Consider the following 16560-nt stretch of genomic DNA (forward strand, 5'->3'; position numbering starts at 1 on the left):
AGTGGACATAATTTGATTTGACCAAAATGCATGAGTTATGGGACTTGATGCTTTCAACTAGTTTTATAATCTTGAAGGCACATGTGATTAGTTTCAATTCAATATCTGTATTAGTTGCGGAGATTGTAACTTGCATGTAAAACTTTGAACAGGATTTTCTAAGTGCAAAGGGGGGCATAATTTGCTTAAAATACATGTCAGAATTATGGAACTTGGCCAAGCAAGGTTGGTAATCATCCTAGAAAAAGTAAAATAAGATTCAAAGTTATATGCCTTTAAATTATAGCTGTATATACTTGCATGCAAAACTTTAACCAAGGTGTGACACTGACCCTGAGACCAGGATGAGTAGAACAGCTAGACTATTCTTTGAATAGTGAAGCTAAAAATAAGGGAAAAACATTCAAATGTTTGCAGTCTTAGGGTGATACATCCTCAACATTTAATTTGAATTAAGCATTCATATAGGCCATATACTTTTTTAGCTATGAGCATTATTGTCCATTATTGTAGCAAAGGTCCTTTCTCAGTTCCAAGTCCTTCACATGTTAAATGTGATCATCAAATTATTGATATGTAATAAATATAATTACCTTGCTCCTCTTGATTGTTGTTGAAGAGAGATTTTCTTTTTTTGTGTTACAGCACATCTTCTTGGAGTAATGGAAGGCGCTGTAAAAGACATTTACAAATGTAAGTATTAGAAAATTCTTGATTATATGTTTAAAAACAATAAATAAACTTTTATCGTGCAGTATATCAGTTTTATTAACATTTTTAAACATAACTGAAAAACAAAGAATTTGCACCACAATGGCACTATTTCCATAGAAGTTTGTCTATATCTCTTTGTCATGATTATGTTGTAGACACATACATCTAATTGTATGTCTTTTAGCCACTTGCTTAGTTCATGTCTTGCGACAGGGGCAGTTGTCTTCATTCTAATGACACTCTATCAATGGACTCACATTGTCAAGAGGCAACAGATCTGATTGAAAAATTCATAAGATATATTTATCCGGATCAGTCTGCTTTCAAGTTTGCTATTATCTATTAATTATGGTGTTTTCTATGCTTGAAATATTTATAGAAATGAAAAAAGTTGTAGATATATAAGGTTTAAGAAAAACATCCAATAAGAGTCAAAATATTAAAATAATATATGTAAATTTATTTGCTGACACCCTGTATGTATTTTTTTTTTTCAATTTTTAACACTTTCCCCACCCCCTGTTACCAAGTATTTGGTGGTGTGTGGGGGGGGGGGGGGGGTGGGGAGGCGGGCAGGTGTTTAAAACATAAAAATGATTATTGTTCATATTTCAAGATAAATGATTGAAATGCTACAAAGTGTTCTTTGTCTTCTTTTTTTTGTTCACAAACTTGTAAAATTTAGTCAGATATATCAAGAAATCATGAAATGTTCTGCATCCATGTTTATATACAAATCAGTATTGTATATAACTACATTTTGTATGTTTCTTAAAACATTTTCACGAACAACTAACGCTTTTTCAATATACAATGTATGTGCATAAATTGCATAAAATCTTTATCTTATTGCATGTCAACATTTCAACAAATTTAAACACACTTGGTCGTTACATATAATATTTTGGTAAAAGAGTCTATATCTTTACGCTTATAATTATAGAAAAAAGGTATAAATTACCTGCTTTAGACATTGTGTTTGTCTTTGATGAGCTATTTATGCTTAGTTTCTGGCCTGGTGAAAATTCATTCACTTGCTCAGATTTCTCACTATGCTTCTCTTCTGTAAAAAGATTTACTAGTTGAAATTAAATACTTTCAATAATAAAGTTATAAAGCAGTAATTCAAATTTCTGCAGTTTTATATTTTTATATAATGTTTGTGATCTAATTATGTTTGTGATCTATGTCAAAATAAATAATAATAATTCATGTGTATTTTTTCTCAGGAAAAAGGACTTATTGTACTGTACATACGCTAAATTGTATGATCATACTAAGCTAAAAAGCCATTCCTTGCTGTTTGCTGTTTCTGTTGTATGAACAGAACTGAACAAAATATATAAGCTCATCAATATGAAATCACAATAAATCATGTATCATAAATATAGGTACATGTAATAATGTCAGAAAGAAGTAACTTGTCCCCCTTTAAAATTGAATATCATTTGTAAAGAAATGAAAAAAAAATTGCTGAAAACTATGTTCCACCTAGTTATGTGACATTCGGCACTTGGACATTACTGCAAATGCACCAAAATGAAGACATGTTACATTTTATATTGTGTGACCCTTTTATAAAGTTCTTTCACAAAATTCAGTGTATGTTATTATCAGTATAGTGTACAGTAATATACATGGAAATTAAACAGCCTATAAACCATGTATATAACTCTTTAAAACAATTCTTTCTATCAGTTTGTGTTGCTTGAATTTTTACTCAAACTTTCAGGCTAAGTGTTCATTAGTTTTCTAAAATTAATATCAGGTTTGTGATACCACTAAGCAAATCAAATAAAAGGATGATGTGGCTTCAAAAATACATTAACATTAATAATAATCTGAATTTATTCAGATTATTGAGCAAAATGTGTATATTATTTCATAAGCAACAAAATAATGATGTACTAATAATCACTTAAAGAATAGTATCTAATAGGAGGTGTAGTTTTTAGATTCCCACAGATAGTGCACACATCACATTTATTTGGGATACCTAGTGTTGCATTCGTCTGACTTTACATAAAATGGTTATATTTATTGTGCATTATTCAACCCTTAAATGATTTGTCCAATTACCATTCAAATTTGTCAAATCTTGACAGGTGAAAAAACGTGTGGAGTTAGAAATATGGACTGCTTCCTCTATAAAATCAAGGCAATTCTTTATTTTTTTTACACTTTTGCAGCTAATACATTTCTTACCAGTCCTTTACTTTGGAAGGTGTGGGGGGGGGGGGGGGGGGGGGGGGGCGCAGATTTCCTAGCTTTAGGCATGTGCAGCGTGATGCAAGGTAGTAAACATTTTAGCAATGTAAAAGATGAATGGGTGTATTGTCCAATTTATTTGACCTGTCAAAAAATGGACCCAGCTTTTATTATATTCTGTCACTGAGCTATAACAAATTATCTTTATTAAAAGATTCTTGTAGGAAAGCACCATAAAAGATTGTATCTAATGAGTTTGATGTTTTTCAGTTTGTGTTGATAGGAATACTAAGGTGAAATGTTGGCGGATTTAACCCATCAACAAGCATTTATTTTAATAATGTGAGAAAGCATGCAACTGCAATAGATACAAATAACATTTTTTTTTTGTTTTGCTCTGTAGAGTTATTTTCCTGATTTTATTCAGCACTGACAATACTCTTTTTATGAAAATGTTACATCTCTATAATATAATCTTCTTTCAAAGCTGATGTCTTGTGACAATAAATGATTTCAACAAAAACAAAATTAGAATCACACAAAATAGCTAGGGTATTGAACACATAAAATTTGTTCCGAAGCTGAAGTCCCTAGGCATCTTTCAAACTGCACAGAAACTAAATACACAATTTAACCCTAGTTTATATTTTGACAACACAATATACCTCTTTCGATTTTTTAAAAATAAAAACTGATATCAGATATTGCTATTTCTACTACCATTATCATTGGAAAAAAGTGAATAATTTATATTGATATGTTTGGAAAAAATCATAGTCAAAGGTGTGCTTGCAATTCTGTGTTCTCCCCTTCTGTGACTTTATAAGAATGTTTTTATCTCTAACTCTACTAACTTTGAAAAAAGTGATCTCCTCTCGCTGATATTTTAAATTATACTGGTAAGAAGTGTGAAAGAATGAACCCCCTTAGTTGTAATGCATAAAAATGTGAAAAAAGTGGTAAATAGAACATGTCAGGGATATTCGTGAAAAGGTCAAATAGAGAAGAAAATTTAAATTGCAATAAATAAATTGTTGTGCATAAGTGATGTGTTACATGCCACCTAGGGAAAACATAGTATAGTATCTTTAGCAGCATAGATATTATAACATTAGTTACTCTAATTGTTTAAGAATGACAACATACGGTTTCATTTCACCTTGTATTAGCTTCAAGTAGCATTTGGTCAAGACTAGATTAAACAGAAACAATTTAATATTTCTGCAAAGATTCCATTTATTTCCATTTCATAGATGATCATCTGAAACCAGTCATTTTGGTTTTGAAAGAAAATATTTTTAGATATATAAAAATGTAATGTTGCAGAATTTTTCTGATCATGATTATTTTTTTTTTAATTTTTCTATATTAAACAACAAAGGAATACTATGACTTTGAAGATTTGTGATATATTATCCTGTGTAGTATACAGTTAAATATACAACATACAGGTCAATAAAACACTCTTTTGATCTGGTAATGCCACTGATTAAAAACAAGAAGTTAAGGATTTAATCCACTGCAGCATTATTGAACACCTGCATGTCATAAATTACTTAAGTCACTTGTCAAAATATTGATCAGAAGACAGTAGGAGGAGTTATTTTGAACTTTAGGTTATAATTAATTTACCAATTAATCCATTTATGTCACAAAAAAGTGTCAGCAGTCATCACAGTGTAGCATTGCGGTAAGCATTTTTTATGTTTTTTTTTTTATTAATTAGTGTCTTCATAATTTATGTTAAAACACAGAAAAATGATTTATTAATATTTGTTCAGTTTGTTTAGAACTAAATAATATTTTAGTTATATTTCAGTGATCAGTTTCTGTAAAAATATGTATAATTTTATTAGTAGTGATTAAATAAATTCAACAAATTATTATAAAGTTATAAAATATTACTTCAAATTTCTGCATCAGTTTAGTATTTTTATTTGTGTGTTTTCCTCAGGAAATTTTTTATTACATGCTTAATGAAAAAATTATGTACCTAAGGTCTGAACAACTTGTAACGGGTAACACTAACTTTAAATAATTGTGATGTAAAAAATGATAAATAAAATGCTTCCATGCTTTCTTTGATATACTTACATTACCGGGATATAAATAATTTAGCAGGGGTCCAGTAGCCTAAGGCATACATATTTTTTGTTGAGCCCCTAAATTGTTGGAGAAAATGCCCATACACCCAATGTTAAAGAATTATTGTTTTTGACAGTCTGGGCTCTTTAAAATAAAAATAGCTAGTTTACATCTCTGTATAATTTACAGAATGTCACATTGCGATAAATCATCTAATTAGTTATTATTGGGTTTATTTACATCACAGTAAACAATTTTAAAATGCACCAAAAAACAACCTGTTATTATTATAAAATGAAGTAAATTATTTCATTTCATCTAAAAATTCCTTAGTTAAGCAATTCAGATATTTGATTTTTTAATTCATCACATTAATTTCTACCTGTGGGTTTTGGTGTACTGTAACTCAATCATTATAGCAAGCTCATTTCTTTGCCTGAATGTTTTCCTGCATATTTTACATGCAAAAAAAATTTATACAACAGAATTTAACAACCTAGTGGATGTAGGCTCATAAATTATGTAATTGACACTTTTTCTGAACATAAATATTGTATCTATTTTGTGTTGAATCCTATTGACCATAATTGTTTTCTCTCTTATTTGTCAAAGATTTAATTACCATTCTGTAGAGCAAAATTTGCATTGATTTTCTTTATATTTTTATTACCTCCCTTTAAGACTGTAAAAGGTTAGAAATACTGCACATGATCTTATAATTATGCATAACATCTATTTGAATAGCTGTTTATAAAATTATCTGTTCTTAACAAAAGCTTAAAACCTTATGGAACTTTAAGGAACACTTTATGCAAATCAATACATTTATAAAATTATAATTTCTATGATTACTTTATTTATATTTATTTTATGCACAAAGTTATTGAGGTGTATTTTGAATGATTAAAAATTTACTGGTATTTTGCAAAACGTTCTAAACACAGTTTGAAAATCATGTGATCAGTTATGAAAAATATTTTGAAAAAAATGTCATCACTGACCGCTGTCAAGTATATTAACAGGCTGTAGCACTCTCTTTTCTAAAAGTAAAATTAATAGTTGGCTTAATGACACACAGTAAAAATAGGCTGAATTGATGGATACAAAATTATACTATATGCAGTGATAGTTTTGACAATTCGAACTTTGCATCACTAACATTTTTTTTTGTGCATTTCATAGTTTATGTAAGCTAGACTAGCTTCTAGACTAACATATATCTTTTTACAATTTTATGATTGAATGTAGTGAACTCAGCCAGTCTATATCCTATGTCCAATATCATAGTCTAGTGCAATTAGAAAATTCACAAACCTCTTTTTAGGTTTTTTATCAATCAATGTCAAGAACTGACCACAGCCTAACTGATAGAGATCAGTGGTTTACTGCCATATGTTTATGCAATTTATTGAGACCATCTGGTAGCTGGGATTTACAACTGCAGGGGTCATCTGAGTTAAAATTTTACCAGAAATAAATTTTCATCTCTCTGTATTGATACTTGCAGTTAGATTGGAAATTCTGAAAGATACACATTCCTATGGCTTGTCATAAAATGGACATAACTTATAATAAATTAAATTGTAATTGAACAATAAACAAGTAGAACAGATGTGTTTTTTCCTGAACTGGTAGCGGAAAAAGTTAGCTTTTGCGATATTTATGTTGAAACCTTGAACATAAAGTAATTGATTTGTGAAAAATATAATGTTAAATAGAGATATGTGGTTTCAAATTGTTTTGGTGTTGAAAATGTAACTCTACTTATTAAGATTTAGTTACATATCTCTTATAAGGTATATGCATTTGTTCAATTAATCGCCAGTGTAGAGAGGACTGGGGGTGATAGAAATTCTTCTCTATACTATAAAGTAACATTATTTGAAATTTTAAGCGCTGGGGGTTATCACATGTTATTAGACCAATTTATTTGCTATTTAGTTTATAATAGTACAGTTTAATTCATAGAAGGCTTGTTCAGTTTACCAAATACTTCATTTTAACATTAAAAATGTTTAAAACTCTAAATACAAGTAAGCATTTGATATTCCGCATAAGATATAAAGCATTAGGAGATAACATTATAACTCCGCCCTTTCATTTGAAAAATGCCACATGCCAAATATTTTATGTCAAATGCTAGATCTTAAACATTGTGTCATAATTGTCAAATGCGATGGCAAAACAATATGGAAAGACGGTACGCCATGCTAATTGCAAAATGTTAAATGACATATAATTCAATAAAAAATGGCATTTAGCATTAGATAATATGTATTTGGCATAAAGTTATTGGCATTTAGCATTAAAATTTATATTCGGCAATTAGCATGCTGAACCAGCCCTCCATACAAAGTTGAATGCTAACATGCATTGTCCGATGCTGGCATGACATGGTAGAGGATGTTTCAGATCAGACTCATGAAACATGATCATAAAATCAATGGACAATTAGCATTATCTTTCAGCTTTATAAACTTTAGATATTTGAAATCTTCACATTTATTATGAGTAAGAATATTAGCATTAGATATTTGGCAATAAGAATGGTGCATCAGCCTTCCATAGATGTGTCATAGTCCAACACTGGAATCTAGACAGGTCCGGAATCTGCCTAGACCAAACTAGAATTCTAGTTTGGCCTAGACCAAACTTGAATTACAGTTTGGTTTAGATTGCTTCCAGATCTGCCTAGACCAAACTAGAATTCTAGTTTGGCAAGACCGGTTCCGGATCTGCCTAGGCCAAACTGGAATTTTCTTGTAAATAGTTTGGTCTAGGCAGATTCCGGATCTGCCTAGATTCCAGTTTGGACTACGACATATGCACCGACCTTCAATAGTTTTGTTTCTCTTTTAGCAATCTTTGTTAAGAAAATAAAACGTCTTTTTTGTTTGGTGCTCCAGTGACTGCAGTACGGTGCTTGGTCACTGAATAGAAACTGTATGCTGACCCTTGTATTTCTTTTAATTTTGGTACAGCTTTCTCATAATTTTGTCTATATCTACTGGCTTTCCATTGGGATAACAAGTCTTGGTTTATTATTAACATCTTAGAAAAGTTTTATATGGTAGCGATCATAATCTTCTTTTTTCCCCACATATTATACAAAGCAGTTTCTTTATCGTTTGAATAAACTTGAACGACATATATTATTTCAAATGTGTCTTTGACAAGTACATGCTATAATAAACTTTTAAAATCCATTCTTCAGTTTCAGAATTTTAATGATTAGAATAATCCTTTAAATAAGATAAACATATTACTGTTAATAAATATATTTGCAAGATGACCCATCAAGATTTCAAAAGCAGCAAAATGGTTTATTCTAGATGAGAATGGTTCTTCACTATCACCATTGAAAATCAGTTAGGTAAACAGATTTATGATCAGCAGCATAACACTTGACCACTGGCATGATGTACCAAATTATCCATGGGTATTCTAATAGCCATAGGTGCCAACCATCTCTCTGAGAGCATTTCGGATTGTACTAGACTGATAATTTCAACATCAGTTCTGTGTGAAAACCTCTAAAATAGACTGGCTTTTGTCTCTATGAAATTGAATTTGTCAAAAAGGGAAAAATATAGAAATATATTTATTATCAGTCTAGTGGCTAGTCTATATATATAAGCCTGTTCTTCTCTTGTTTCTAATTCATATTGTTTGATTCTTATTTTCCTATAAAATTGGTAGTATCTTTAAATCAGGTTATCAGTTGATAATGATATAAAAAGGGCAATGCTTTTATTAAAGAGAAGTGTAAATTTATTATAAAAATCATAGAGCTAACATGTACAGCTTTAAAAATTTCACACATGGAATCATATTAAAGGTGGAGTGAAGTTAAACATAATTACTGGCAACAGTGGCATAATTATTTGTTAGTGAACAAGTTTAAACTAGCTTAACTTGTTTTGTCTTCATTAAAACTTATCGAAGGAAGAAAGGAAGTACAGTTTTAAAAACAAATTTTTTACTGGTCTTGGAACCAAACTCCTTATGAATATCATGACTACACAAATCACTGACCGCATCAGAAACTTATACCCTGTTCACACTAGCAGATCAGTTTTATTTTCATCAGGCACTAATTGGCTATAAATTGGTATTTGACATTTAAAACCCATCACAATATAATCTAGTTTGCTAGACTTCTTTTCTGTTACAGTTCTGTTTTTTGTTTACATACAAAAACACCATAATACTGTGTGATACTTCACATGTACACTCTATTGATTATCATGTTTGATGTTATTTCTTTCACTGTCACATGATGCTCACTTAACGGAAGTCCACTTTAAAAAAAACAACCCTTATCAGAAATATTCTCAGAATGATAATATTTCCACAGGATTTGATGTAAAATATACTCTCAGAACATTAAATATGTGAGATATAGTAAACTTTTGGTTTTAAAAATCTCACAACATGATGTTGTTAAAGAAAGATAATCATCTGCAGACTTTTATGCAGTTTCTTCCCCTGACAATAATTAACATGGAAGCAAGGGCTAAAATCAAAGCTTTTTTCAGGCCAGTTTGCTTAATGTGCTTAATATTATATGGTGTTGAAATAGGTTTACTTTATGCAGTGATATAGTGCTTATGGCTGAAAGATTCTGAATGTAAATTCTGGAGAAAACAGTATTTGCAGTCAATTGATAAGTTAGGATGTGCTGAAATACCTGTAATAATACTGATATTTCTAAGGCTTTGTTTATTGATAAAATAGAAAAACTAATTAGCAGGAACAGATATGTTACCTTTTGGAAAAATTTAGTTAATAACGCCATAGGATACCAAGTAGAAATAGAGGGAGCAAACTGTGTACTGTACATAAAACGTTTGCTACAATTCCCCTCTGTACGAGTTGGGCAAAAAATTTTTCCAACAAGTGGGATTCCTTCAAGGATACTTAAGGTAGTTCTGCACGTTTGATATACTGGAAGTGATGGCGTAACGTCATTTATCCGGAAAACGTAGAATAAAGCATAAATTCGGAAATGAAAATAATTTTATGATTTAATAGAAACCTGTGAGTAAATTTATTACTATGGCACTGTTGCTATATTACTTAAGTCAAAATATGATATTAAAATATATGACACATTAAAAAATTTAAAAAATGTCTTAAAATTAGCGTGAAATGTTCGGTCCACTTTAATTTTGGTCCAATATTTCAAAAATAAGCACACGGACCTATACATTTTATTTCACCAAATTATAGACCATATATTTATTTACATCTGTGAGAAGTTTTATCAAAATCTACATTGTAGAAAAATTTCTATTCGCGAAAATGTTATGAAAGTAATGATTTTCCCGTAGACTTCCATTATGAAATATTGCATGAGGTCCAATTTTTTCAAATCAGTCTAGCAAAAAATCAAGCACACGACCCTATCTTTTTTATTTGCTGAATTTTCCAGGTATATTCTGAAGTTTTGAAAAATCAGAGTTTAATCAAATTTTACATTGTAGAAAAAATTTCGATCAAAACATGCAGAACTACCTTAAAGACAATCATCTAAGAAACAAAAATATGTTATAAAAACTATTGGTCAACTATATTTAAAAAAAAACAAAACATTTTTTGGAGACCTATGATTTTTTGCATATCTTTTTTTAAGAAATTCTATTATTGGGAAATATTCACCCTGAATTCTAGCATATGCATAGGAGGAATATTTGGTCAAGAATTATTGTACAATATTTCTTTCCTGCACACATAGAGTCATTCATATGATGATCTTCCTTAAGTTCTATTTACATATGTTCATCAACCAGGTCTAAGGTCAAGGTCAAACTTAAAGGCAAAAGTCAAATACTTGAATGACTTTGTCCAGAGTATTTCTTTTTGTGCCCCCCCCCCCCCACCCTCATGAGTGGTGGGGGCATATAGATTTGGTCTTGTCCGTGCGTCCGTCCGAAGTTCGTGACGCATCTAGCTCAAAAAGTATTTGATATAAATTGATGAAACGTTGCATGATATGAACTATTTTTCGTCTAGCTCCGCCCCCTATTTTCAGAGTTATGGCCCCTGAAATAGTCAAAAATGCACATTTTCACCATGTGACATGCCTACCTCAAAAAGTATTTGATATAAATTCATGAAACCTTGCATGAGTCTTAATCATGATATGAACTTGCGCATCTCCTAATTTTTATTTGGGTCCGCCCCGTATATTTAGAGTTATGGCCCCTGAAATAGTCAAAAGTGTACTTTTCACCTTGTGACGCACCTAGCTCAAAAGTATTTAGTATAAATGGTTGAAAACTTGCATAAGTCTTAATCATGATATAAACGTGCACACCTCTAATTATTTGGCTGGCTCCACCCCCTATTTTTAAAGTTATGGCCCCTGAAATAGCAAAAAAATGCACTTTCAACTAATTACCCTGTGTCCTACAGACACATTCTAGTTCATTCATAGTATGATCTTCCTTAAATTCTATTTACATAATATTATGTGCAACAACCAGGTCTAAGGTCAAGGTCACACTTAAAGGCAAAAGTCAATTTTGCAAATATAAGAATGACTTTGTCCAGAGTATTTCTTTTTCAAGAAAGATTTTGATGAAAGTTGGCGAAATTGTACATGGCAAAGCTAGCCCTAAGGAGTCAATCTCAAACCCTTTTCAGTCTGAGGTTGCTGACTGTTCCTACAATTACTGCTTACTCTTGTTAATTGTATAGCCACAGTGGTCTGTGGCAGTGAGTTGACAAAAAAGTTTTTTGTTTCAATATTTCTATTTCGTTATAAATCCAAGTAAAATCCAGTGTTGACTGCCAAATTAAATATTTTTAGAACATATTGACTGAGATGTCTTTTTAAAACAATCCTTTTTGCTTTTTAATCAAAGTTGAATTTACATTAAATTATATATGCATTTTTATTCATACATTTTTCTATTCTTAGTAGTTGTTTGGATCTTGTCGGTGAACTAAATTTTTAGGAGAAAGTATACTGACCTATGTTAACTTTCTAAAACCAATTACCGTACGTTTACTTCAACCGTGTTATAATACAAGTTATGTCAGTTGATATATGTATAAGACATGGGAAATAACTGTTCAAATATAAACGTTTTAAAAAGGGTGTCCCGGGCCGACCAGGGTTAGGAATCAAGAAGATTGCCACGGCTTATACATTTATTCGATTGTAACAACGAACACAAAGCATAAAAGCCTGTATGATACATAAAAACATATATAAGACTTAATACAAACATTCTATATATTAATATCAGAGATTCTTTAAAAAAAAAAAAAATATATAAACAATTCTTAATATTTTACCATTAAATGCCATGTATACAGTATGCCCGAGTTTATCAAACATAGCTCCTAGTCATATATATGATTATGTCATTTAATAAAGGGAGGTAACAATTAAGATAAAATTTAACATTCATTTTCAATGGGCGATAGGAAAAAATTGTTTCGACAATACGTCAGAAATATATAAGGCCTTAAAAAAAATTCTTTGTTTCCGGTAACATGCTCAAAAAAATTAGGGTAGGTAGGTCGGAATTTTTTTTGGATTTTTTTTTTATTAAGGGAGACTTATCTTTGTGTTAAAAAATTATTCCAAATAAGGGGTCTATGCCTTTAAAGCATCAGTAAGTTGGTTTCTAACATCACTGGTCATTTTTAAAGCATACAAAGTGCAGTTTTGCAACTTTTTGTTAAAAAGTTGAAAAATATATTCTTCAAGGCCATAAAAACATTTAGGGTCGGGCCAAAAATTTAGGGTAGGTCGGGATACCGGAAACAAACATTTTTTTACGCCTAAGTATATAAGACAAAAAATAGAGAATATAATAAGTTGAAGAATATACAAAACAAATTTATAAAAAAAAAACACGCAATATATATTTCTGGAAATTTCCTGCATTAGTCATGCGCTATAATGCCACAATCATGATGTTAGTTTTCCTGTATGTAATAATGGAATGACTATCTTACATAGTTCATCACAGATCTTTAGAAATGGAAATCGTCTCTACATGTACTTCGAATAGGAGTGTTGAATTTCTATGAAACTGACAGTTTTCTGGGTTTATTAAGCAGCAGTTTCGGGATGTCTTCTGTCTCAGTTTCACTCACTTCCGTTGTGTCAACCACGCCGGTTTTATAAGAAACGCCTTCCAAGCTTTCACGGAACACTTGCTGTATTTTTCTGTCATCTTTTAACTCAAGTCTGCGCCGTTTGAAATCACTCGTTTTTTGTCAAAATTACCGAATCGGGCAGCAGTAACTTTTCCGTGCGTTAATTTGTTTTCCTTATTTGCCTACAGAATACAGACAATAAATGAGCCGCACCATGAGAAAACCAACATAGTGCGTTTGCGACCACAAAATGGCAGTCTGGCCTTGATTCATGCTGGTCGCAAACGCACTGTGTTGGTTTTCTCATGGCGAGGCTCAAATATTGACTTGATCTGACTTGAATGTTCTTGATTCTTATGGATGACGACCTTTCTTGATGTTACATAATTTATGAATATCGTACGAAGACTTACTTTGATCGTTATACAAAACAGAGTCACTAAAATTAAATGATAGACGCCTGTGTTTTCATTTTCTGTAGGTCGGTGTCAAATCAAATACATTCGAACACACTTCCAAATTTCACCTACAGTCAAACATGTGTTAAAGACTTCCTCTGAACAAAGACAACCATGTGAATACAAACCAACAGAGATAAAAGAGTGCACATTTTCTTTAATTTAAAAAAAATCAACACCTGTGAATAAAACTATGGGACTATTATGTCAATAAAGCCTTCTTCAGCTTCTTCCGGAAATCGGTCTTTGTTTATAGGTTTGTCTGTATTTGCAAAATGAAAAATGGAAAACGGACTGTTAGTGGTGTCGGCCGTAAAACCATGAATCTGTAATGCCGTTTATATATATTTATATATGAAGGGTATGAGACAACTTAAGTAATCATAATATCTCAATTTCAGTGAACATGTACGTACCTTGCATATATTATACATATTTCCTTCATTCTTGTACGGAAGCCAAAACTGATTATAATGACTTTACACGTAATAAAATATGTGATTTATTAATTGTCTATATTCGGACAAGTTATATCTATTAAAACCTTAAGAAAAAAGTGATTTTTTTTCGTTTGACTTTAGAAATAAGTTGGCCGAAACATTTATGCGCTGACTGCAATATTGACTTTTTAAAAAAAAAAACAACAAAAAACAAACTGTCTGATGACATAAAACCAGGTTAAAATCTAACGACAAATTTAATATGAATCAAGTGTAGCGAAAAATCTTACGCGATGACCCCCATATTTTTTTCCATTGATCATTTTGTTTATAAATGTTGCACAAAATTAGGAAATATGAAAAATATTCACCGTTTAAAAACATGCTTTTTTCGCAATTTTATCTTACGGATGAGGCAAAAATTTCAGACGTCAGAATAGGTTGTTGTGGTCTGTTGCACCGAATAATCGTTTCAATTTATTAAAATTTTTTGAAAAATAAATTCGAGATAAAATAGAATGTCTGTAGAGTGAAATGAACGTTATACCAGTGGAATCGGATACAACTTGTCAAAATCATGAGCGTTCAACGCGAGAAAGACGCAAGTTTACTGTTACCGCTAGGGGGCGCTTCGACGTCAAAACTATATCAGACATTTATTTAAAAATGCTCCATTTGAAAGGGGATGCATTATCGTTCAGTTATGCCAAAAATCATCACAATTTCAGATGGTGCCAAAATCCACGTTAAGGTAGTAGAGGTGTAATAGCAACGTTTACTAAATGGCATTTGCTTGGTATATTCTAAAAGATGACCGTGTTTCGCACTGATTTGCAATTTTTTAACAACTTTTACCGTGCCCTTTTTTTCTAATTTTTGTATAACTTACGGTATCTCCTCTAGCTCAAGAAGAGACACATTTCAAAGTGATAGCTGCTGTATAAAACGTTTGCAGAGAACTCATTTTACCATTAATCTTAATTTTAAGAATCATCACACTATTGGTAAACAATTATAAAACACAAAATAAAAATGTGGATATCATTTTATATAGTGTTCCTCAAGTAAACGGATTTAATGATACTGAATTCTAATTTCAACGCTGAAAAAATAAGGTTGAATCCTATGTTTCTGATTTGAATTTTGTTTGCTTCATTCAAAAATAACCTTGGGACAGACGTAAAACCTACCTAAATTTCTTCCACGGTATGTAATCTAAAGAGTGAAAGCAAAACAGAATTTTTACCTAATGTAACTCAATATTTTTACAGATGTGTAACTCTACCCCTACTGTTTAAGTAGTAACTTCACTTTAAACGACAAGAAATTGCATAACAAATTATATTTTTTTCCTTTTTTGTACAAAAAATCTATCATAAGTCTTGAAAAGTAAAAACTTACTAGAAAAAATTGAGGGGAAAAAAATTGAAACTATGGTAGGAATTGAATAAGGAGGTACTTTTTTACACTACCTTAAGTCGTCTGCCGACATAAATGAAATTTCACATCAGTATCTTCATTAGTTACAGATATACATGTATACCCATTTCAATTTGAAACAAGCAGATTAGATGAATTGGTATCCCCCGCCAAAAGAGTTTGTGGTGAGGAATGGCGAAAAATATATGCGGCAAATAGTATACACATTACTATGAATTTTGTGAAATAAGCACTAAGTCTTGTAAAATGTGCTAGAATTAGACAGACATGCAATTCTATACTTTAGTTTATACATGTAAATCAGAAATAAAATGTGACATTTTTCCCTTGCATTTCGGCAATTTTATGAAACTGATTTTTTTAATGTCTAATGTTTTCAAATTTCTAGTAAAATAATACCTTTTCAAACTTAGTTGAGTATAATCCTACCTGACACTTTTTTCAGTGCTCCTATGAAGCTTTTTTTCAACCCTAACTTGGCAACTCCCATTTCTACTAGATCAGAATTTGTCACTTCTAGTAAACCCTCTATATTCCTAAAGTCATTATCTAGAAGCACTTGATGTAAATCCTTCAAATTGAAACGTTCAAAGAAATCTTAAAACTTATCTGCCATCTTATATTATTCCTAGATTTAACACTGTTACATAGGTTATATAGATAGTGATCTTAATGAATAATTTGAATTACTTCTGTTTGGTTTATATATACTACCTGACTGTATTGTTTATAACAACAAACTATGTGGTGTGATTGTTTTTTTTTTTTTATATTCTAAACTATCAAAGTAAAATGTTTTAATAATTATTAAAAAGATAATAAAGTGTTTTATAATTACGAAGACATATTAGTGAAAATGACACAATAAGAATGCCTTTGTTGAGTTTGAAGAAAACTGCCCTTGTATTTTGCTACAATAAGTAATTGAAGTAATTAAAGAATGTGTAAAATGGGTATTTACTAAAAATAAACAGTTTTTATTAAGCATTTTGCACTTAATTTACATGTACAAGATTAGAATAGTTTTATAGCAGCAATAACAACTATATAGCCAAAAAAGAGTTATCTGTCATTATCATTCATGTTAAAAGTATACA

Source organism: Mercenaria mercenaria, chromosome 15, assembly GCF_021730395.1.
Source record: "Mercenaria mercenaria strain notata chromosome 15, MADL_Memer_1, whole genome shotgun sequence".
In the NCBI taxonomy this organism is placed as follows: domain Eukaryota; kingdom Metazoa; phylum Mollusca; class Bivalvia; order Venerida; family Veneridae; genus Mercenaria; species Mercenaria mercenaria.